The sequence below is a fragment of the Silurus aristotelis genome, assembly GCF_946808225.1.
Source record: "Silurus aristotelis genome assembly, chromosome: 1".
NCBI lineage: Eukaryota > Metazoa > Chordata > Actinopteri > Siluriformes > Siluridae > Silurus > Silurus aristotelis.
Window position 1 is genome coordinate 453654 of NC_139574.1, and position 23047 is coordinate 476700.

General features: G+C 46.0%; 1 protein-coding gene and 2 long non-coding RNA genes across 3 annotated transcripts in view; all 3 read right to left on the reverse strand.

The window, feature by feature from the left end:
• Window positions 1-10263, reverse strand: part of LOC310730900 — a 198086-nt gene extending 187823 nt beyond the window's left edge. The window contains exon 1 of the long non-coding RNA XR_014535008.1: window positions 10180-10263. This is a non-coding gene — a long non-coding RNA (uncharacterized lncRNA). The remainder of the gene's footprint in view (window positions 1-10179) is intronic.
• The window catches only part of LOC310729622 (uncharacterized protein), a 441633-nt gene that overhangs the window by 230396 nt on the left and 188190 nt on the right, over window positions 1-23047 (reverse strand). The window lies entirely within an intron of this gene.
• On the reverse strand, window positions 1667-3590 carry LOC310733037. Its single transcript, XR_014535613.1, has 2 exons — window positions 3321-3590; window positions 1667-3095 (listed from the first exon to the last, which is right to left on the reverse strand). It is a non-coding gene; the product is annotated as an uncharacterized lncRNA (long non-coding RNA).

Here is a 23047-nt window from a genome sequence, read left to right on the forward strand (position 1 = left end):
CACACACACACACACACACACTACTCTCTGACTGCTGAGCTGTAGGATTTTAATGCACAAAATGAGCCTCGGTTTATTAACCGCAACTTCAAACATACTCGATGGTACATGAAGACATGTGAAGAAAGTTGTGTGTGTGTGTGTGTGTGTGTGTGTGTGTGTGTGTGTGTGTGTGTGTGTGTGTGTGTGTGTTTGTGTTTGTGTTTTCGGGATCTTTCTGTCTTTTCACTTTCATTTTCTGTCAAATTGAACCTTAACATCGGCTTTATTCTCATTTTCACCAAACACACAACAAACACATATTCAGAGTTGTTGAAATAAGTCCAAAACCCCGAGCAGTCATGTTAATATTATGCACTAAGATTTTAATACACTCACTGATCATCTATAAATCTGATAATCATAGATTTCACCCCCATATGTGTGACTCTGAGCAGAGCTTCAGGTGCATCTCATTGTGGATTTCACTCAACTCTGGATATGGATAAACATGGCTCTCACCATGACCTCAAACATCATCTCACACATTTACACAAACTAAACAACCTACACAAGCTTCATTACTCAAACCACACACATGCCTGAAGAAGAAGAATGATGTGCTGATGTTCTGGTGTGTGAGATTCACAGCAGTTTGGGATTAATGTTTTAGAGGTCATGACTGGAGGGGTGGTAGGGGTAGGTGTTGGGGTAGGGGGTTGGGGTAGAGGTAGGGGGTTGGGGTAGAGGTAGGGGGTAGTGGAAAGGTTTGGGTGTAGCAGTTGTAGTGAGTGTTTTATTCCAGCTCTGGGTAATGGGGACAATTCCGAGGTCAGTATATCAGGAATAATGTTTTGGATGTAGTGTTCAGTGTGAGAGATTGAAGCGCTAGGGGGCAGAATGTAGTGTTTATGGGTTTGGTGGTTATAAGGAGGATCAGGGGTAAGTATGAGGGTTTAGGGGTTAATGGTGTAGATTTATTGTGCAGAGTTTGTTCCTAAGAATTTAGTTAGGGGGTTTTAGTGTTAGGAGGTATTAGGTTTAGGGTATTTAGGGTATTACGGTTAGAGCATTAGGGGATATAAGGGTGTTAGGGGCTATTAGGGTTAGGGTGTTATGGGGTATTTGGGTCAGGGGTAATTTGGGTTATTATGGTTAGGGCTTATTAAAGTTAAGGTGTTTGGGGGTATTTGGGTTAGGGGTATTTGGTTTAGGGTGTTAAGGGGTATTTGGGTTAGGGGTTATAATGGTTAGGGTTTATTAGGGGTTCTAATTGTTAGGGTGTTGGGGGTTTTAGGGTTAGCAGTTATAAGATGTCTGCATGTGTGTGTGTGTGTGTGGAAGAGATCCAATGTTTAAAGTTATTGAGATTAAGGTTAGTGTGCTCACATTACCACCAGAACATCAACACACACACACACACACACACACACACACACACACACACACACACACACACAGATATGCTATGCACTTAAACACAATTCACTTAAAAATAAAGCCACATTCTCTCTCTCTCTCTCTCTCTCTCTCTCTCTCTCTCTCTCTCTCTCTCTCTCTCTCTCTCTCTCTCACTTTCTCTCTCACTCTCTCTTTATGTTTGTGTGTGTGTGTGTGTGTGTGTGTGTGTGTGTGTGTGTGTGCGCGTGTGCACTGGAGAGAGAGAGAGAAAGAGAGAGAGAGAGAAATCACCCAGAGCTCTTCAGTGAATCCTGAACTCTGGTTCTCCTCCACAGTCAGCGAGACATTTCCCTTCATGCACCAGCATTTGAGTGACCTTCACCTGACCCTGAGGGAGCGCTCATCTCTCCTTACTGGTTTTGCAGACTGTCTGATCCACATCTTTGTGGTGTGTTTGATTGAACACTCAGACTGGAAACATCTAATCTCTGATACAATCGATTGATTACTGATTTGTTTGGAAAGTCGAATCAATCTGGAGAGAAATATCTGAAAAGAGACGTCTGATCCATTTTCTCCTGGAACAAAGGTTCCTCTGATATTCAAATGAAATGTCTGATCAGTTTTTCCGATCTGTATGGAAATATGGAAATTGTTCTTAGTGTTAGAAAACAGATCTAATTAATCAACATTAGATTGGACAACAAAGTTTAAAATGTCTAATGTAAAAGTAAGAAAGATACTGATCTGTTTTAGATTAGACATGGTACATTTGATTAGGTTTACATTGACAGGGACTTTAAGGTGTTGAGGTGAAAGTCTGATCTGAAAATCAGATCAATGACATGACAGTCTGACCAGTGTTAGACTAGTATTAGATTTAGAAAACTAATTAGAATGATCAGTATGAGATTGGAACATCCAATTAACATTAGATTGAAAAGGTGTGATTTGTGTGAGATTGTGTCTGGGTTTTTAAAAAGTCTGATCAGTGTAATCAGACAGTAGGTTTGAGATCGGAAAGTCTGCATTCATCATGTACACTCAGCCGTACAGGAGATCCAGACACCTCATTAAAGCGTCTCGCTTTTTCTGTTTCTTTCCTTTATTTCATCTGTTTTTCATCCTCCCTCTCTTTCTCGCTCCCTCTCTCCTTTTTCTCTCTCCTTCTTTTTCTCTCTCTCTCCTGAGTGCTTGTACTTTTCTTCGCCTGTTGCCATGTAAATAAATCTAAAGATGTAAATATTCTATATTTTTCGACTGTCAGTGTGAATAATCCTTGTTCAGTATTAAAAACAGACTGAAGGTTATAGAAGCATTGCATTTCTCTTTCCGTCATTTCTCCTCCCTTTATTCCTCTTCTCCATCTGTCTCTCTCTGTCCTTCTCTCTCTCTCTCTCTCTCTCTCTCTCTCTCTTATTATTCCATTCTCACACAATGTCTCACATTCCCATGTTTCTTTATTTATGTCTATCTCCTCGTCACTCTCCCCATGTCTTTGCCTCATTCTCCCTCTGTCTTACTCCCCCTGTCTCACTCTCAGTGTGTCTCACTCATTCCCCATGTCTCACTCTCACTGTCTCACTCACTCCCCCTAACTCACTTCCCCAGTCTCACTCACTTTCCCAGTCTCACTCTCATTGTGTCTCACTCACTTCATTGTCTCCTTCTCATTGTGTCTTACTTAGTTCCCCTTTCTCACTCTCACTGTCTCACTCACTCCCCCTAACTCACTTCCATGTCTCACTCTCATTGTGTCTCACTCACTTCATTGTCTCCTTCTCATTGTGTCTTACTTAGTTCCACTTTCTCACTCTCACTGTCTCACTCACTCCCCCTAACTCACTTCCATGTCTTACTCTCATTGTATCTCAGTCACTTCCCTGTCTCCCTCTCATTGTGTCTTACTTAGTTACCCTGTCTCACTCTTACTGTCTCACCCCCCATCTCACTTCCCCTGTTTCACTTTTACTGTCTCATGCACTCCCCCTATCTCACTCTCACTGTCTCACACACTCCCCCATCTCACTTTCCCTGTCTCACTTTCCCACTCTCATTGTGTTTTACTCACTCCCACTGTCTCACTCACTTCCCCTGTCTCACTCTTACTGTCTTAAGTCTCAGTCACCCTATCTCAATCTCCCAGTCTCTCCCTGTCTCACTCTTCAATGGACTAAATCTCCCTCTGTCTCACTCTCCCCTATTTCACTCTCCCCTGTCTCACTCTGCCCTATTTCACCCCCGCCTCACTCTCCCCTGTCTCACTCTCACCTGTCACACTATCCCCTGTCTCACTCTCCCACTGTCTCACTCTCCCACTGTTTTACTACCCCCTGTCTCACGCTCCCCATGTCTCACCCCCCTCCGTCTCACTATCCCCTGTCTCACTCTCCCCCTGTCTCACTCTCAGGTACATAAACAGATGCAGCGTTCGCTCTCCCGCTTCGTCCAGTGTTGTTGTCTGTATGACAAATATTAAAGAAATGTTTTTGTTGTTGTTTTTTGTTTGTTTATGATTTGATTGGAGTAACAAAAGGGAATTGGCTCAGACAAACGATGATGGTGAATTATGATGATGATTATATGTTCTAGGTTGAGGGTCAGAGGTCAAAGGTTGTGCCAAAAGCTTCTGTGTGTGAGTGCCAATCGCTACACTGAACTTTAACAATAAAAACCTGGACATTGTGCTTTTTTTTAAAGCCCCGCCTCTTTTTCCATATTGTCAGGTCACATGAGGCAGTGCAGCAGAACCATGGAGTCATCCATATTTATATGCTTTCTCACACCCACCCACACACACACACACACTGCTGGATTCATCTTACCTGCATATGGGTGACACTTATTTAATAATTCACTCTTAGACTGTGTGTGTGTGTGGGGGGGGGGGGGGTTGGAGGATTAGCTACATGTCTGTCAGAATCTGAGCCATAGTTCTGTTTTTCACATTCTCTCTCTCTCTCTCTCTCTCTCTCTCTCTCTCTCTCTCTCTCTCTCTCTCTCTCTCTCTCTCTCTCCTCTGTGCTTTGTCCTCTCATTCCCTCCCTTTCAGTCTCTCTGCGGTGTTACCATAGCAACTCCGTGATGTGGGAAACCCTCTGTCCTTCAGAGAGGGAGGGTGATAGTGAAATGATAGAATGCAGAGGAAATGTAAGAGAAGAGGATGGAGTGAGTGTTTCAGCATTACACCTTCTGACTTGTGTTTATGAAGAACACTTACAGAAGATGTGAATATAAAATTGAATCAATGATTTAACATCTGATTATAAAAGATACTTCATTTCATTGAGATCCTACAAAAATGCATTCCTGCTAAAAGTCTCCTTAGTGTGGATCTCCTCCATCATTCTCTCATTTACGTTTTTCTATAACTGCTGGCATTTTCACACACTGCAGTCTCTAGAGTTGAGTCTGAATGGTGCATTAAACAACAAACATTGGTCAGTTTCTTCAACAGCATGAACCCATAACCCAGCTCATGTCCTTAGTGCAGACTGATAGACGTGGTGTAACGCTGTTAACTTTATTACCTTCGGGCTGTTAAAAACAGTTCATTAATCATGGCCTGGTTGCAGTGGCATATTAGTTTTGTTGCTGAGCATGTGCCTTTCTTCCTAGCCACAATTTACACATTTTGCAATGTCTATGTTCAGCATGATAATGCACCATATTGCCTCCAAAATGGTCAGGACCATAATATAGTTCACTGTTCTTCAGTGGCCTTTCTAATGTGAACCTCAAAGAGAATGCTCCTGAAATGTCCTAATAATCCTGAAGGTTACCTCATTCAGGTGTGTTTGATAGGGTTGAAGGTAAACTCTGCAGGACAGTGAACCTAAGAAGCCTGATTTAGAGGCACGCTAGCCTTTAATGTTGGAATTGATGTACTGTTAGTCTTCTTAGTTTGTTTATGTTTATGTACATACGAGGTGGTATCGAAAGGTTTCGAGACTAGTTTTGTAACACCAACAGATGGCAGCACAAGGCTGCACGCACAGTCACAGGGAGCACCGACCTTCTTACGTCAGTGTGCCAAAAGACATCGTTCTGTTCTGACCACGTGTGTTACCACTTCTGCTATTTCATCATGGACAGGAAGTTACAGCAAAGAGCATATGTGAAATTATTTATAAAAATGTTTAAATCTGCCACAGAGACATTAAAGCGGCACGCTTACTTCAATAACGGAAGAACATCACTGGAAGACGACGAGAGATCAGGAAGAACTTCAACGAGCTCAACCCCTGAAAATGTCAAAACCATTTGGCAACTCGTACATGATGGTTGTCTTAGAACAATCCACAACATCGCTGGCGTTGTGTCATATAGAACAGTCCAGGCGATCATCACGATCATCAACATGCACCGTGTTGCTGTAGAGTTCGTCCCAAGGCTACTGACCAAGGAGCAGAGGGAACACCACATGGAAGTCTGCCAAAAACTCCACCAGCGTGCCATGGATGAGCCGTCCTTCATGTCAAGGATCATTACCGGTGATGGTACTCTGGTGTACAGGTCTGACCGTGAGATGAAGCAACATTTCCCCACAGTGAAATAGACCATCATCTCCATACTGAAAAAGGCAGGTCCAGAGCTTCACCAAATGCAGACAAAAACGGCATGGAACATGTAAACACAGGAATGTATGTAACAGAGTACAGTACTTCACATCTAGATTATGCATGAGCATAGCTTATCAAGGCTAAAAACAAAAAGTGTACTTCTGTCTCATCTGAGTTGAGAAAAAGAAAGTTATCAAGCATCCACTGTCTAATGTCCTTTACACACTTCTCAACATTGTTAAGCTGATCTCTCTCCTCTGGCTTTGCTGAAATATACAGCTGTGTATCATCAGCATAGCAATGGAAGCGAATACCATCTTTATGAATAATTTCACCAAGAGGCAGCAGATATAAAGAGAAAAGAAGAGGGCCTAAGACAGATCCTTGCAGAACACCGAACTTTACCTCAGAGAGTGTGGAGAACTCACCATTTACATCAACAAACTGATGGCGATCCCCCATCTGTTCTCTTTATTCCAACAACGTTCTCCAGTCCAGCAAGCAGGAGATGATTATCAATGGTGTGAAAAGCTGCACTGAGGTCGAGCAAAACAAGAGACAAAACCCTGATCAGAGGCCAATAACAGTCATTTACCACCTTAACTAGCGCCGTCTCTGCTATGATGAGGCCAAAATCCTGACTGATACATTTCATAAATGTTGTTCCTCAGTAGATGTGAGCAGAACTGCTATGCTACAACCTTTTCTAGAATCTTGGAGATAAAGGGGAGGTTTGATATTGGACTGTAGTTGGACAGCTGACAGGGTGAAGGTCAGGTTTCTTAATTAGGGGGTTGATACTGCAGTTTGAAGGATTTAGGAACATAACCAGTGCTAATGGAAGAGTTTATTATTTTAAAACAGGTTCAATTCCCTCTGGAATGATCTGTTTGAGGAAACTTGTAGGTGAGGGATGGAGATGCAGGTTGGTGATTTTGAAGTCGTCTTCTTGATTAGGAGTAAAACTTTGGAATTGTTGGTCTGTTATAATTACACTGCTGTCTACAGGGTTATTTATAAAAATAGATTGGATTTATTTTAATCGTCTTGATTTCTTGCCTGATGTTTTCAAATTTATTATTAAAAAGTTGATGAAATCATTACTACCTATTGATGGTGTGCATGTGAGTGCAGTGCTTTTATTTTCTAAACATTTTGCTACATAAAATAAACACTTTGATAAGGTGGTCCAAGATGCGGCGGGGCAGTAGCTTGCAGCAGCCGCTCCGGACCCAACATGGTGCTACTTTCACTTTGTAGCCCGCCTTACGCAGCATATGGACATCGGAGCAACCGGTGTCTCTTTGAACCACCACCGAACACTGCAGAAACTCAGAAATAACCCCAACAACACAATAAAAGATGATCTGTGGGAAGTGAAAGCGCTGTGCGAGGAAGCAAAAGCTCGGAAAGCGAGCGGGGGCTAGTGCTAGGCTAAAAGCTAACCCTAGCTGGCCTGCTCTTCCATCTCTCCTGGTGGCAAATGTCTGCTCCCTGGACAATAAATTGGACTACATCAGACTCCAACAAGCTACTCTGCATGAGTACAGACACTGGTTGTGAGATGTAGACCTTTTTATTTACCCTGAGAATTTCCCACCGTTATAGTGCACGAAGTGTACATTTCACCTAGCACTAATGCTAAGGAAGCGCTCAGCATACTCTACGGCAGTGGTCCCCAACCCCGAGCCACGGACCGGCTCATGAGTCAATTGGTTTCAGGACACAGAAAGAATACATAACTTACATTATTTGTATTATACGTTTTATTTATAATCTGGGGGGAATGGTGGCTCCAGCGGTTAAGGCGCTGGGTTGCCGATCGGAAGGTCTGGGGTTTAAGCCCCGGTATCGCCAAGCTGCCACTCTTGGGCCCTTGAGCAAGGCCCTTAGCCCTCTATGCTCCGGGGGTCACTTACGAGGGAAATATCAAGGTCCGTGACGTCGGAGTGACGTGGGGACGCCTTCCCGTGGGCTCATCACCTGCAGGAGGGACCGTAAGGGACGATGCTGTGAGGATTGGGCTGCAGTCAAAGGCGGGGGCCTGCTTAGACTGCTGCCCCCGTGACCCGAATTACGGATAAGCGGGAGAAAATGAATGAATGAAGGATTTATAATCTGATTCTGAACAATGTTTTATTTTGGAAAATTACCGGATTCTTTCCGCAATATTTGTCTATGACTCAATCTTGATGCATGTCAAGATGCTTGACTCGGTCACGTCTTACCTACATCAAGTCAAGTCAAGTCAAGAGGCTTTTATTGTCATTTCTACTATACACAGTTGTACATGGTACACAGTAAAAACGAGACAACGTTCCTCCGGAACCCTGGTGCTACACTAAACAACATAGAGCTTCGAGTGCATCGAGTGCAACCTAGTGCAAACAGTGCAGACAAAAAACAGTACAGACAAGACAAGACAAGACATGACAAGACAAAAAACCAAATATAGCGCCGACCAGTAAACCCAAAAACCCGGGAGTGAGTATAACCAGAACAATGTAGTGCAAAAACAGCAGCAGTCAAGAGGTGCAAAAGACAGCATGTATACAGTATAATAAAGTAAAAGGTGCAAAAAACAGCAGTAAGAGAGTGTAGTACGGTCAAGTATGAATATTAATAAATAAATAAATAAATAAATGGTGGTGGAATGGATTGAGAGGAGTAATGAGTGTGTGTTAAGTGTTTAGTCCAGGTTGTACAGTTCGGTAACACACATTTGAGTGAGTGTGTGTGTGAGTGAGTGTGTGTGACTTCCATTTCAGTTCTGTGTGTTGAGAAGCCTGATGGCTTGAGGAAAAAAACTGTTGCACAGTCTTGTTGTGGCAGCCCGAATGCTTCGGAACCGTTTTCCTAATAGCAGGAGAGTAAAAAGTGTGTGTTATGAGTGTGTGTGGTCATCCACAATTCTGTGTGCTTTGCGGATGCAGCGTGTGGTGTAAATGTCCATGATAGAGGGGAGAGAGACTCCGATGATCTTCTCAGCTGTTCTCACTATCCTCTGTAGGGTCTTGCGAGGATCCGAGACGGTGCAATTCCAAAACCAGGCAGTGATGCAGCTGCTCAAGATGCTCTCAATGGTCCCTCTGTAGAACATGGTCAGGATGGGGGGAGGGAGATGGGCTTTCCTCAGCCTTCTCAGGAAGTAGAGACGCTGCTGGGCTTTCTTGTGATGGAGCTGGTGTTAAGTGACCAGGTGAGGTTGTCTGCCAGATGAACACCAAGGAATTTCGTGCTCTTGACGATCTCCACTGAGGATCCATCAATAATCAGTGGTGATTGCTCGCTCTGTGCTCTCCTGAAGTCCACAACCATCTCTTTGGTTTTGTCAATGTTCAGAGTCAGGTTGTTTGCTCCACACCAGGCTGTTAACCGTTGCACCTCCTCTCTATATGCTGACTCGTCGTTCTTGCTGATTAGACCCACCACGGTCGTGTCATCGGCAAACTTGACGATGTGATTCGAGCTGTGCATTGCTACACAGTCGTGAGTCAGCAGAGTGAACAGCAGTGGACTGAGCACACAGCCCTGAGGGGCCCCAGTGCTCAGTGTGGTGGTGCTGGAGATGCTGTTCCCGATCCGGACTGACTGAGGTCTTCCAGTCAGGAAGTCCAGGATCCAGTTACAGATGGAGGTGTTCAGGCCCAGTAGGCTAAACTTCTCAATCAGGTGCTGAGGAATATTTGTGTTGAATGCTGAGCTGAAGTCAATAAACAGCATTCGTACATATGAGTCCTTGTTGTCCAGGTGGGTGAGGGCCAGATGGAGGGTTGTGGAGATAGCATCGTCCGTGGAATGGTTCGGATGATACGCAAACTGCATGGGGTCCAGTGAGGGTGGAAGCTGGATCTTAATGTGCCTCATGACGAGCCTCTCGAAGCACTTCATCACGATGGGTGTGAGTGCGACCGGACGATAGCCATTGAGGCAGGAGACAGTAGATTTCTTCGGCACGGGAACAATGGTAGTTGTTTTGAAGCACGTGGGAACAACGTTACTGCTCAGGGAGATGTTGAAGATGTCAGTAAAGACACCCGCTAGCTGTTCTGCACATTCCCTGGGCACTCTGCCAGGAATGTTGTCTGGTCCAGCAGACTTCCGTGGGTTAACTCTGCATAAAGTTTTCCTTACTTACTTCCTACAAAGCAATACTTTTTGTTTATGTGTGATATGTTTATCAGGAGAATGTGCATGAGGATATGGTATGTGCACTATCGTTGCCAAACAGAACCACAGAGAAGAGATTCTCCTTCCATGTTATTTGAAATACTGTCAATTTGGTTTGACGCCATTTACGTTCTAATTTTTGAGTGGTTTGTTTTAAATGCTTGCACTTTCGCACCAATGGTTGTTCACCATCAGACACACTCCATCTTCCTTTGACTTCCCGACTCCATTGTTCTCTCCATGCAATGCACCGAGAAAAACTTGGCTGGCTGGATTGTGTGGTCCGGTACTGCTGGGCTCAACCATGTCTCAGTGAAGCAGAGAAGGTTGCAGTCCCGAATGTCGCTCTGGAACTTAACCCTTGCCCTGATGATGTCGAGCTTGTTTTGAGGAAACTGGACATTGGCTTAGAGGATACTAGGGCACACCTTAGCCTGTTTCTGATGTCGACTCGTTTCCCTTGCGTACGCGGGTACTGGCCGCATCCTTTGTTCCTCAGGGTCTTGCTTGGCCAACATGGGTTGGGATTAAAAGTGGCAAAAACTGAGTATATTGTTAACCAATAGATATAAGAGTGACTCTGTCACATGTAATGATAGCCATCCTCTATAAAGAAAACGGTAGATATGAAAATAAATATAAAAAAGAAAAAGAAATAAAGTGTAGCCAGAGCAGTCATGACAGCAGCCGACCTCACCGGTGCCATCTTTTAATATAAATAGCTATGACTCCACCTCTTCTGCCATTTAGACGGGGCTGGTTTATGTAAAGGTGCTGCTGTGCTTTCAGTCTGATTTAATTTAATGTTAATCAGGTTTAAACAGACTTTCTAAGAATTTCTACATTTTGGTTTTGCTCAGGGGACAGACATAGTCTTAAAATGGTGGCTCCTGAGTGATGACTCATGTGATGACAGATGGTCAGTTTAGCCATTCTGTACACGGTAGTGGGTCAGGCTGGTGGCTGCCTGCACACCATGGCAGTCTTGCAGGCTTACCAGGCTGACCTGCTTAAGAAGCTGGACGAGTGAGTAGAGCTTAAGAACTACCACAACCTAGAGTTGCGTCATGCCACAGACCTCTCCCATCAGGCCACCAAGGAGACCTCCCAGGCTAATATCCAGTCTACGGCAGCCCTGGTAGCTGTCAAGGGGCATTTGTGATTGTCACAATCTGATCTCAGTGACAGACACAGAGCCTTTCTCCTGGACACCCCTGTTGTGCCAATAGGCCTGTTCGTCAATGCTGAATAGATTTTAGGAGGCCAAAAGGCAGTCGGCGGGCTTCCAGAAATTCTTCCTTTGCTGCTTCTTACGGGGTTGCTCTTTGGGTGCAAACCCAGCTAGGTACAAGTTCACATCGTGAGGTCCAAAGACACTAGCAAACCCCCGATAGGGACTCTAGGTGGTGCTCTAAGTCAGGACCTCTGAGGGGCCCTTCAGTGGAGGGGCAACGCTTGCCTCAATTCACGGTGCCCACCTCTTATCAGTGCCCTCAGGAGATTGTTTAGTTAACCCTGCCACCCTTGGAGTTTTATGGCACAGGGGTGCCTATAGAGGTTTAGGGTGGATGTATAGAGGTTTAGTATGGAGCTTCAGGGTGGATGTAGGTGTGTGTATCAAGGTTCAGGGTGAATGTAGGTGTGTATAGAGGTTCAGGGTTGATGTAGGTGTGTGCATAGATGTTTAGGGTGGATGTAGGTGTGTGTACAGAAGTTCAGGAAGGATGTAGGTATGTATAGAGGTTAAAGGTGGATGTAGGTGTGTATAGAAGTTCAGGGTGGATGTAGGTGTGTATAGAAGTTCAGAGTGGATGTAGGTGTATGTATACAGGTTAAGGGTGGATGTAGGTGTGTGTATAGAGGTTCAGGGTGGATGTAGGTGTGTATAGAAGTTCAGGGTGGATGTAGGTGTATGTATACAGGTTAAGGGTGAATGTAGGTGTGTGTATCAAGGTTCAGGGTGGATGTAGGTGTGTGTATAGAGGTTAAGGGTGGATGTAGGTGTATATAGAGGTTCAGGGTGAATGAAGGGTGTGTATAGAGTTTTAGGGTGGATGTAAGTGTATGTATACAGGTTAAGGGTGGATGTAGGTGTGTGTAGAGAGGTTCAGGGTGGATGTTGGTGTGTATGGAGGTTCAGGGTGGATGTAGGTGTGTGTATACAGGTTCAGGGTGGATGGAGGTGTGTGTATAGAGGTTCAGGGTGTATGGAGGTGTATGTATACAGGTTAAGGGTGGATGTAGGTGTGTGTATAGAGGTTCAGGGTGGATGTAGGTGTATGTATACAGGTTCAGGGTGGATGTAGGTGTGTATAGAGTTTAAGGGTATATGTAGGTGTGTGTATAGAGGTTCAGGGTGGATGTGGGTGTGTGTATACAGGTTATGGAAGGATGTAGGTGTATACAGGTTTAGGGTGGATGTAGGTGTGTGTATAGAGGTTCAGGGTGGACGTAGGTGTGTGTAGAGAGGTTTAGGGTGGACGTAGGTGTGTGTATAGAGGTTTAGTTTGAATGTAAGTGTGTGTAGAGAGGATCAGGGTGGATGTAGGTGTGTGTGTAGAGAGGTTTAGGGTGGATGAAGGTGTCTGTATAGAGGATCAGGGTGGATGTAGGTGTGTGTATCAAGGTTCAGGGTGGATGTAGGTGTGTGTATACAGGTTCAGGGTGGATGTAGGTGTATGTATACAGGGTAAGGGTGGATGTAGGTGTGTGTAGAGAGGTTCAGGGTGGATGTTGGTGTGTATGGAGGTTCAGGGTGGATGTAGGTGTGTGTATAGAGGTTCAGGGTGGATGGAGGTGTGTATAGAGGTTAAGGGTGGATGGAGGTGTGTGTATAGAGGTTCAGGGTGGATGGAGGTGTATGTATACAGGTTAAGGGTGGATGTAGGTGTGTGTATAGAGGTTCAGGGTGGATGTAGGTGTATGTATACAGGTTCAGGGTGGATGTAGGTGTGTAGAGAGGTTCAGGGTGGATGTAGGTGTGTATAGAGGTTCAGGGTGGATGTAGGTGTGTATAGAGGTTCAGGGTGGATGTAGGTGGATGTATACACGTTCAGGGTGGATGTAGGTGTGTGTATAGAGGTTCAGGGTGGATGTAGGTGTGTGTAGAGAGGATCAGGGTGGATGTAGGTGTGTAGAGAGGTTCAGGGTGGATGTAGGTGTGTGTATAGAGGTTCAGGGTGGATGTAGGTGTATGTATACAGGTTCAGGGTGGATGTAGGTGTGTGTATAGAGGTTCAGGGTGGATGTAGGTGTGTGTATAGAGGTTCAGGGTGGATGTAGGTGTGTGTATAGAGGGTCAGGGTGGATGTAGGTGTGTGTATTAAGGTTCAGGGTGGATGTAGGTGTGTGTATAGAGGTTCAGGGTGGATGCAGGTGTGTGTATCAAGGTTCAGTGTGGATGTAGGTGTGTGTATACAGGTTCAGGGTGGATGTAGGTGTGTGTATAGACGATCAGGGTGGATGTAGGTGTGTGTATACAGGTTCAGGGTGGATGTAGGTGTGTGTATAGAGGTTCAGGGTGGATGTAGGTGTGTGTATAGAGGTTTAGGGTGGATGTAGGTGTATGTATACAGGTTTAGGGTGGATGTAGGTGTGTGTATACAGGTTCAGGGTGGATGTAGGTCTGTGTATACAGGTTCAGGGTGGATGGAGGTGTGTGTATAGAGGTTCAGGGTGTATGGAGGTTTATGTATACAGGTTAAGGGTGGATGTAGGTGTGTGTATAGAGGTTCAGGGTGGATGTTGGTGTATGTATACAGGTTCAGGGTGGATGTAGGTGTGTATAGAGTTTAAGGGTATATGTAGGTGTGTGTATAGAGGTTCAGGGTGGATGTGGGTGTGTGTATACAGGTTATGGAAGGATGTAGGTGTATACAGGTTTAGGGTGGATGTAGGTGTGTGTATAGAGGTTCAGGGTGGACGTAGGTGTGTGTAGAGAGGTTTAGGGTGGACGTAGGTGTGTGTATAGAGGTTTAGTTTGAATGTAAGTGTGTGTAGAGAGGATCAGGGTGGATGTAGGTGTGTGTAGAGAGGTTTAGGGTGGATGTAGGTGTGTGTGTATAGAGGATCAGGGTGGATGTAGGTGTGTGTATAGTGGTTTAGGGTGGATGTAGGTGTGTATAGAGGATCAGGGTGGATGTAGGTGTGTGTCTATAGAGGATCAGGGTGGATGTAGGTGTGTGTATAGAGGTTTAGGGTGGATGTAGGTGTGTGTATAGAGGTTTAGGGTGGATGTAGGTGTGTGTGTGTATAGAGGATCAGGGTGGATGTAGTTGTGTGTAGAGAGGTTTAGGGTGGATGTAGGTGTGTATAGAGGATCAGGGTGGATGTAGGTGTGTGTGTAGAGAGGTTTAGGGTGGATGAAGGTGTCTGTATAGAGGATCAGGGTGGATGTAGGTGTGTGTATCAAGGTTCGGGGTGGATGTAGGTGTGTGTATACAGGTTCAGGGTGGATGTAGGTGTATGTATACAGGGTAAGGGTGGATGTAGGTGTGTGTAGAGAGGTTCAGGGTGGATGTTGGTGTGTATGGAGGTTCAGGGTGGATGTAGGTGTGTGTATAGAGGTTCAGGGTGGATGGAGGTGTGTATAGAGGTTAAGGGTGGATGGAGGTGTGTGTATAGAGGTTCAGGGTGGATGGAGGTGTATGTATGTATACAGGTTAAGGGTGGATGTAGGTGTGTGTATAGAGGTTCAGGGTGGATGTAGGTGTATGTATACAGGTTCAGGGTGGATGTAGGTGTGTAGAGAGGTTCAGGGTGGATGTAGGTGTGTATAGAGGTTCAGGGTGGATGTAGGTGTGTATAGAGGTTCAGGGTGGATGTAGGTGGATGTATACACGTTCAGGGTGGATGTAGGTGTGTGTATAGAGGTTCAGGGTGGATGTAGGTGTGTGTAGAGAGGATCAGGGTGGATGTAGGTGTGTAGAGCGGTTCAGGGTGGATGTAGGTGTGTGTATAGAGGTTCAGGGTGGATGTAGGTGTATGTATACAGGTTCAGGGTGGATGTAGGTGTGTGTATAGAGGTTCAGGGTGGATGTAGGTGTGTGTATAGAGGTTCAGGGTGGATGTAGGTGTGTGTATAGAGGTTCAGGGTGGATGTAGGTGTGTGTATTAAGGTTCAGGGTGGATGTAGGTGTGTATTTACAGGTTCAGGGTGGATGTAGGTGTGTGTATAGACGATCAGGGTGGATGTAGGTGTGTGTATACAGGTTCAGGGTGGATGTAGGTGTGTGTATAGAGGTTCAGGGTGGATGGAGGTGTGTATAGAGATTAAGGGTGGATGTAGGTGTGTGTATAGAGGTTCAGGGTGGATGGAGATGTATGTATACAGGTTAAGGGTGGATGTAGGTGTGTGTATAGAGGTTCAGGGTGGATGTAGGTGTATGTATACAGGTTCAGGGTGGATGTAGGTGTGTAGAGAGGTTCAGGGTGGATGTAGGTGTGTATAGAGGTTCAGGGTGGATGTAGGTGTGTATAGAGGTTCAGGGTGGATGTAGGTGTATGTATACAGGCTCAGGGTGGACGTAGGTGTGTGTATAGAGGTTCAGGGTGGATGTAGGTGTGTGTAGAGAGGATCAGGGTGGATGTAGGTGTGTAGAGAGGTTCAGGGTGGATGTAGGTGTGTGTATAGAGGTTCAGGGTGGATGTAGGTGTGTGTATAGAGGTTCAGGGTGGATGTAGGTGTGTGTATTAAGGTTCAGGGTGGATGTAGGTGTGTATAGAGGTTCAGGGTGGATGTAGGTGTGTGTATAGAGGTTCAGGGTGGATGTAGGTGTGTGTAGAGAGGATCAGGGTGGATGTAGGTGTGTAGAGAGGTTCAGGGTGGATGTAGGTGTGTGTATTAAGGTTCAGGGTGGATGTAGGTGTGTGTATAGAGGTTCAGGGTGGATGTAGGTGTGTGTATAGAGGTTCAGGGTGGATGTAGGTGTGTGTATAGAGGTTCAGGGTGGATGTAGGTGTGTGTAGAGAGGATCAGGGTGGATGTAGGTGTGTAGAGAGGTTCAGGGTGGATGTAGGTGTGTGTATAGAGGTTCAGGGTGGATGCAGGTGTGTGTATCAAGGTTCAGGGTGGATGTAGGTGTGTGTATTAAGGTTCAGGGTGGATGTAGGTGTGTATAGAGGTTCAGGGTGGATGTAGGTGTATGTATACAGGCTCAGGGTGGATGTAAGTGTGTGTATAGAGGTTCAGGGTGGATGTAGGTGTGTGTATAGAGGTTCAGGGTGGATGTAGGTGTGTGTGTATAGAGGATCAGGGTGGATGTAAGTGTGTGTATAGAGGTTCAGGGTGGATGTAGGTGTGTGTATAGAGGTTCAGGGTTGATGTAGGTGTGTGTATACAGGTTCAGGGTGGATGTAGGTCTCTGTATACAGGTTCAGGGTGGATGTAGGTGTGTGTATACAGGTTCAGGGTGGATGTAGGTCTCTGTATACAGGTTCAGGGTGGATGTAGGTGTGTGTATACAGGTTCAGGGTGGATGTAGGTGTGTGTATACACGTTCAGGGTGGATCTAGGTGTGTATATACAGGTTCAGGGTGGATGTAGGTGTGTGTATAGAGGTTCAGGGTGGATGTAGGTGTGTGTATAGAGGATCAGGGTGGATGTAGGTGTGTGTATATACAGGTTCAGGGTGGATGTAGGTGTGTGTATAGAGGTTCAGGGTGGATGTAGGTGTGTGTATAGAGGTTCAGGGTGGATGTAGGTGTGTGTATAGAGGTTTAGGGTGGATGTAGGTGTGTATATACAGGTTCAGGGTGGATGTAGGTGTGTGTATAGAGGATCAGGGTGGATGTAGGTGTGTGTATAGAGGTTCAGGGTGGATGTAGGTGTGTGTATCAAGGTTCAGGGTGGATGTAGGTGTGTGTATACAGGTTCAGGGTGGATGTAGGTGTGTGTATAGAGGTTCAGGGTGGATGTAGGTGTGTGGATAGAGGTTCAGGGAGGATGAAGGTGTGTATAGAGGTTCAGGGTGGATGTAGGTGTTGTAGCCCCTCGTTCGCGTGCTGGGACGAACACACACACACACACCAGAGAGCTGAATGTCAAAGAAAAATCACAAGATTTCTTTATTTATAGTTTTACAGGAGTGCCGGAGAAAAGAAGAAGGTAAATTTTGTATAGAACTGCGAATTAGTCCTTAACGCCATGCCCGCTGGAGCTTCCGATGTAGCGCCGCCCCAAATGGGTGTTGTTCGCGGCCACGGCCCGTCCGAGGAAAGCTGAGACCCAAACCTGTCTGTGCGAGTGGGTGATCGGTGTCCTCGGCACGTAGAGGTCTTTACACAGTCGTCGGAAGAGAATCGGCGTATTCGCGGCTGTAGCTCGCGCTGCTCTCGCCGCTGTTGCTGCTTCCTGTCAAGAAAAAGGGAGACCAATCTTTCGTTAGTTGGAAGCCAACCATTCCCCCCTGTATGCTCCTTAGGGGATCCTTTTATATCCCCCCTTCTCCTTGATGAGCATGGGGAGGTAGCGTTCTCGTCATGAGCTTCCAGCCATGCCTCGTTATGCCACTCCGCCCCGCTGCCATGTGCTCTGCAGCTTTCCACAACACGGGTGCTAATATGGTGCTGTCCATCCAGCACCCCCCTGGTTGTCGTGTTCGAAACGCTTGCCTGGGACGTGATGCCGCCTTCACAGTGTGTATAGAGGTTCAGGGTGGATGTAGGTGTGTGCATACAGGTTTAGGGTGGATGTAGGTGTGTGTATACAGGTTAAGGGTGGATGTAGGTGTGTATAGAGGATCAGGGTGGATGTAGGTGTGTGTATACAGGTTTAGGGTCGATGTAGGTGTGTAGAGAGGTTTAGGGTGGATGTAGGTGTGTGTATAGAGGTTGAGGGTGGATGTAGGTATGTGTAGAGAGGTTATGAGTGGATGTAGGTGTGTGTAAAGAGGTTCAGGGTGGATGTAGGTGTGTGTATAGAGGTTCAGGGTGGATGTAGGTGTGTGTATAGAGGTTCAGGGTGGATGTAGTTGTGTGTATAGAGGTTCAGGGTGGATGGAGATGTATGTATACAGGTTAAGGGTGGATGTAGGTGTGTGTATAGAGGTTCAGGGTGGATGTAGGTGTATGTATACAGGTTCAGGGTGGATGTAGGTGTGTAGAGAGGTTCAGGGTGGATGTAGGTGTGTATAGAGGTTCAGGGTGGATGTAGGTGTGTATAGAGGTTCAGGGTGGATGTAGGTGTATGTATACAGGCTCAAGGTGGATGTAGGTGTGTGTATAGAGGTTCAGGGTGGATGTAGGTGTGTGTAGAGAGGATCAGGGTGGATGTAGGTGTGTAGAGAGGTTCAGGGTGGATGTAGGTGTGTATAGAGGTTCAGGGTGGATGTAGGTGTATGTATACAGGTTCAGGGTGGATGTAGGTGTGTGTGTATAGAGGTTCAGGGTGGATGTAGGTGTGTGTATAGAAGTTCAGGGTGGATGTAGGTGTGTGTATTAAAGTTCAGGGTGGATGTAGGTGTGTATAGAGGTTCAGGGTGGATGTAGGTGTGTGTATAGAGGTTCAGGGTGGATGTAGGTGTGTGTAGAGAGGATCAGGGTGGATGTAGGTGTGTAGAGAGGTTCAGGGTGGATGTAGGTGTGTGTATTAAGGTTCAGGGTGGATGTAGGTGTGTGTAGAGAGGTTCAGGGTGGATGTAGGTGTGTGTATAGAGGTTCAGGGTGGATGTAGGTGTGTGTATTAAGGTTCAGGGTGGATGTAGGTGTGTGTATAGAGGTTCAGGGTGGATGTAGGGGTGTGTATAGAGGTTCAGGGTGGATGTAGGTGTGTGTAGAGAGGATCAGGGTGGATGTAGGTGTGTAGAGAGGTTCAGGGTGGATGTAGGTGTGTGTATAGAGGGTCAGGGTGGATGCAGGTGTGTGTATCAAGGTTCAGGGTGGATGCAGGTGTGTGTATCAAGGTTCAGGGTGGATGTAGGTGTGTGTATTAAGGTTCAGGGTGGATGTAGGTGTGTATAGAGGTTCAGGGTGGATGTAGGTGTATGTATACAGGCTCAGAGTGGATGTAGGTGTGTGTATAGAGGTTCAGGGTGGATGTAGGTGTGTGTGTATAGAGGATCAGGGTGGATGTAGGTGTGTGTATAGAGGTTCAGGGTGGATGTAGGTGTGTGTATAGAGGTTCAGGGTGGATGTAGGTGTGTGTATACAGGTTCAGGGTGGATGTAGGTCTCTGTATACAGGTTCAGGGTGGATGTAGGTGTGTGTATACAGGTTCAGGGTGGATGTAGGTGTGTGTATACACGTTCAGGGTGGATCTAGGTGTGTATATACAGGTTCAGGGTGGATGTAGGTGTGTGTATAGAGGATCAGGGTGGATGTAGGTGTGTGTATATACAGGTTCAGGGTGGATGTAGGTGTGTGTATAGAGGTTCAGGGTGGATGTCGGTGTGTGTATAGAGGTTCAGGGTTGATGTAGGTGTGTGTATAGAGGTTCAGGGTGGATGTTGGTGTGTATATACAGGTTCATGGTGGATGTAGGTGTGTGTATAGAGGATCAGGGTGGATGTAGGTGTGTGTATATACAGGTTCAGGGTGGATGTAGGTGTGTGTAGAGAGGTTCAGGGTGGATGTAGGTGTGTGTATAGAGAGGTTCAGGGTGGATGTAGGTGTGTATAGAGGTTCAGGGTGGATGTAGGTGTGTATAGAGGTTTAGGGTGGATGTAGATGTGTAGAGAGGTTCAGGGTGGATGTAGGTGTGTATAGAGGTTTAGGGTGGATGTAGGTAAGTGTATAGAGGTTCACGGTGGATGTAGGTGTGTATAGAGGTTAAGGGTATATGTAGGTGTGTGTATAGAGGTTCAGGGTGGATGTGGGTGTGTGTATACAGGTTATGGAAGGATGTAGGTGTATACAGGTTTAAGGTAGATGTAGGTGTGTGTAGAGAGGTTTAGTTTGAATGTAAGTGTTTGTAGAGAGGATCAGGGTGGATGTAGGTGTGTGTAGAGAGGTTTAGTTTGAATGTAAGTGTGTGTAGAGAGGATCAGGGTGGATGTAGGTGTGTGTAGAGAGGTTTAGGGTGGATGTAGGTGTGTAGAGAGGTTTAGGGTGGATGTAGGTGTGTGTATAGAGGTTTAGGGTGGATGTAGGTGTGTAGAGAGGTTTAGGGTGGATGTAGGTGTGTAGAGAGGTTCAGGGTGGATGTAGGTGTGTGTATAGAGAGGTTCAGGGTGGATGTAGGTGTGTATAGAGGTTCAGGGTGGATGTAGGTGTGTAGAGAGGTTTAGGGTGGATGTAGGTGTGTGTAGAGAGGTTCAGGGTGGATGTAGGTGTGTGTATAGGGGTTTAGGGTGGATGTAGGTGTGTAGAGAGGTTTAGGGTGGATGTAGGTGTGTGTATAGAGGTTTAGGGTGGATGTAGGTGTGTAGAGAGGTTTAGGGTGGATGTAGGTGTGTAGAGAGGTTCAGGGTGGATGTAGGTGTGTGTATAGAAAGGTTCAGGGTGGATGTAGGTGTGTATAGAGGTTCAGGGTGGATGTAGGTGTGTATAGAGGTTTAGGGTGGATGTAGATGTGTAGAGGGGTTCAGGGTGGATGTAGGTGTGTATAGAGGTTTAGGGTGGATGTAGGTAAGTGTATAGAGGTTTAGGGTGGATGTAGGTAAGTGTATAGAGGTTTACGGTGGATGTAGGTGTGTATAGAGGTTAAGGGTATATGTAGGTGTGTGTATAGAGGTTCAGGGTGGATGTGGGTGTGTGTATACAGGTTATGGAAGGATGTAGGTGTATACAGGTTTAAGGTAGATGTAGGTGTGTGTAGAGAGGTTTAGTTTGAATGTAATTGTTTGTAGAGAGGATCAGGGTGGATGTAGGTGTGTGTAGAGAGGTTTAGTTTGAATGTAAGTGTGTGTAGAGAGGATCAGGGTGGATGTAGGTGTGTGTATAGAGGTTCAGGGTAAATGTAGGTGTGTAGAGAGGTTCAGGGTGTATTTAGGTGTGTGTATAGAGGTTCAGGGTGGATGTAGGTGTGTGTAGAGAGGTTTAGGGTGGATGTAGGTGTGTGTAGAGAGGTTCAGGGTGGATGTAGGTGTGTGCAGAGAGGTTCAGGGTGGATGTAGGTGTGTATAGAGGTCCAGGGTGGATGTAGGTGTGTGTATAGAGGTTCAGGGTGGATGTAGGTGTGTGTATAGAGGATCAGGGTGGATGTAGGTGTGTGCAGAGAGGTTTAGGGTGGATGTAGGTGTGTGTATAGAGGTTCAGGGTGGATGTAGGTGTGTAGAGAGGTTCAGGGTGGATGTAGGTGTGTGTATAGAGGTTCAGGGTGGATGTAGGTGTGTGTATAGAGGTTCAGGGTGGATGTAGGTGTGTGTATAGAGGATCAGGGTGGATGTAGGTGTGTGTATAGAGGTTCAGGGTGGATGTAGGTGTGTGTAGAGAGGTTCAGGGTGGATGTAGGTGTGTGTATAGAGGATCAGGGTGGATGTAGGTGTGTGTATAGAGGATCAGGGTGGATGTAGGTGTGTGGAGAGAGGTTCAGGGTGGATGTAGGTGTGTGCATAGAGGTTCAGGGTGGATGTAGGTGTGTGTATAGACGTTCAGGGTGGATGTAGGTGTGTGTATAGAGGTTCAGGGTGGATGTAGGTGTGTGTATAGAAGATCAGGGTTGATGTAGGTGTGTGTAGAGAGGTTCAGGGTAGATGTAGGTGTGTGTAAAGAGGTTCAGGGTGAATGTAGGTGTGTATAGAGGTTCAGGGTGGATGTAGGTGTGTATAGAGGTTTAGGGTGGATGTAGGTGTGTGTAGAGAGATTCAGAGAGGATGTAGGTGTGTATATAGATTCAGGGTGGATGTAGGTGTGTGTAGAGAGGTTCAGGGTGGATGTAGGTGTGTGTATAGAGAGGTTTAGTTTGAATGTAAGTGTGTGTATAGAGGATCAGGGTGGATGTAGGTGTGTGTAGAGAGGATCAGGGTTGATGTAGGTGTGTGTAGAGAGGTTCAGGGTGGATGTAGGTGTGTGTATAGAGGTTCAGGGTGGATGTAGGTGTGTATAGAGGTTCAGGGTGGATGTAGGTGTGTGTAGAGAGGTTCAGGGTGGATGTAGGTGTGTGTATAGAGAGGTTTAGTTTGAATGTAAGTGTGTGTATAGAGGATCAGGGTGGATGTAGGTGTGTGTATAGAGGTTCAGGGTGGATGTAGGTGTGTGTATAGAGGATATGGGTTGATGTAGGTGTGTGTAGAGAGGTTCAGGGTGGATGTAGGTGTGTGTATAGAGGTTCAGGGTGGATGTAGGTGTGTATAGAGGTTCAGGGTGGATGTAGGTGTGTGTACAGAGGTTCAGGGAGGATGTAGGTGTTTATAGAGGTTCAGGGTGGATGTAGGTGTGTGTAGAGAGGTTCAGGGTGGATGTAGGTGTGTATAGAGGTTCAGGGTGGATGTAGGTGTGTATAGAGGTTTAGGGTGGATGTAGGTGTGTAGAAAGGTTTAGGGTGGATGTAGGTGTGTAGAGCGGTTCAGGGTGGATGTAGGTGTGTATAGAGGTTCAGGGTGGATGTAGGTGTGTAGAGAGGTTCAGGGTGGATGTAGGTGTGTGTATAAAGGTTCGGCGTGGATGTAGGTGTGTATAGAGGTTTAGGGTGGATGTAGGTGTGTAGAGAGGTTCAGGGTGGATGTAGGTGTGTATAGAGGTTTAGGGTGGATGTGGGTAAGTGTATAGAGGTTTAGGGTGGATAAAGGTGTGTATAGAGGTTAAGGGTATATGTAGGTGTGTGGATAGAGGTTCAGGGTGGATGTGGGTGTGTGTATAGAGGTTCAGGGTAAATGTAGGTGTGTAAAGAGGTTTAGGGTGGATGTAGGTGTGTGTAGAGAGGTTCAGGGTGGATGTAGGTGTGTATAGAGGTTTAGGGTGGATGTAGGTGTGTGTATAGAGTTTCAGGGTGAATGTAGGTGTGTATAGAGGTTTAGGGTGGATGTAGGTGTGTGTATAGAGGTTTAGGGTGGATGTAG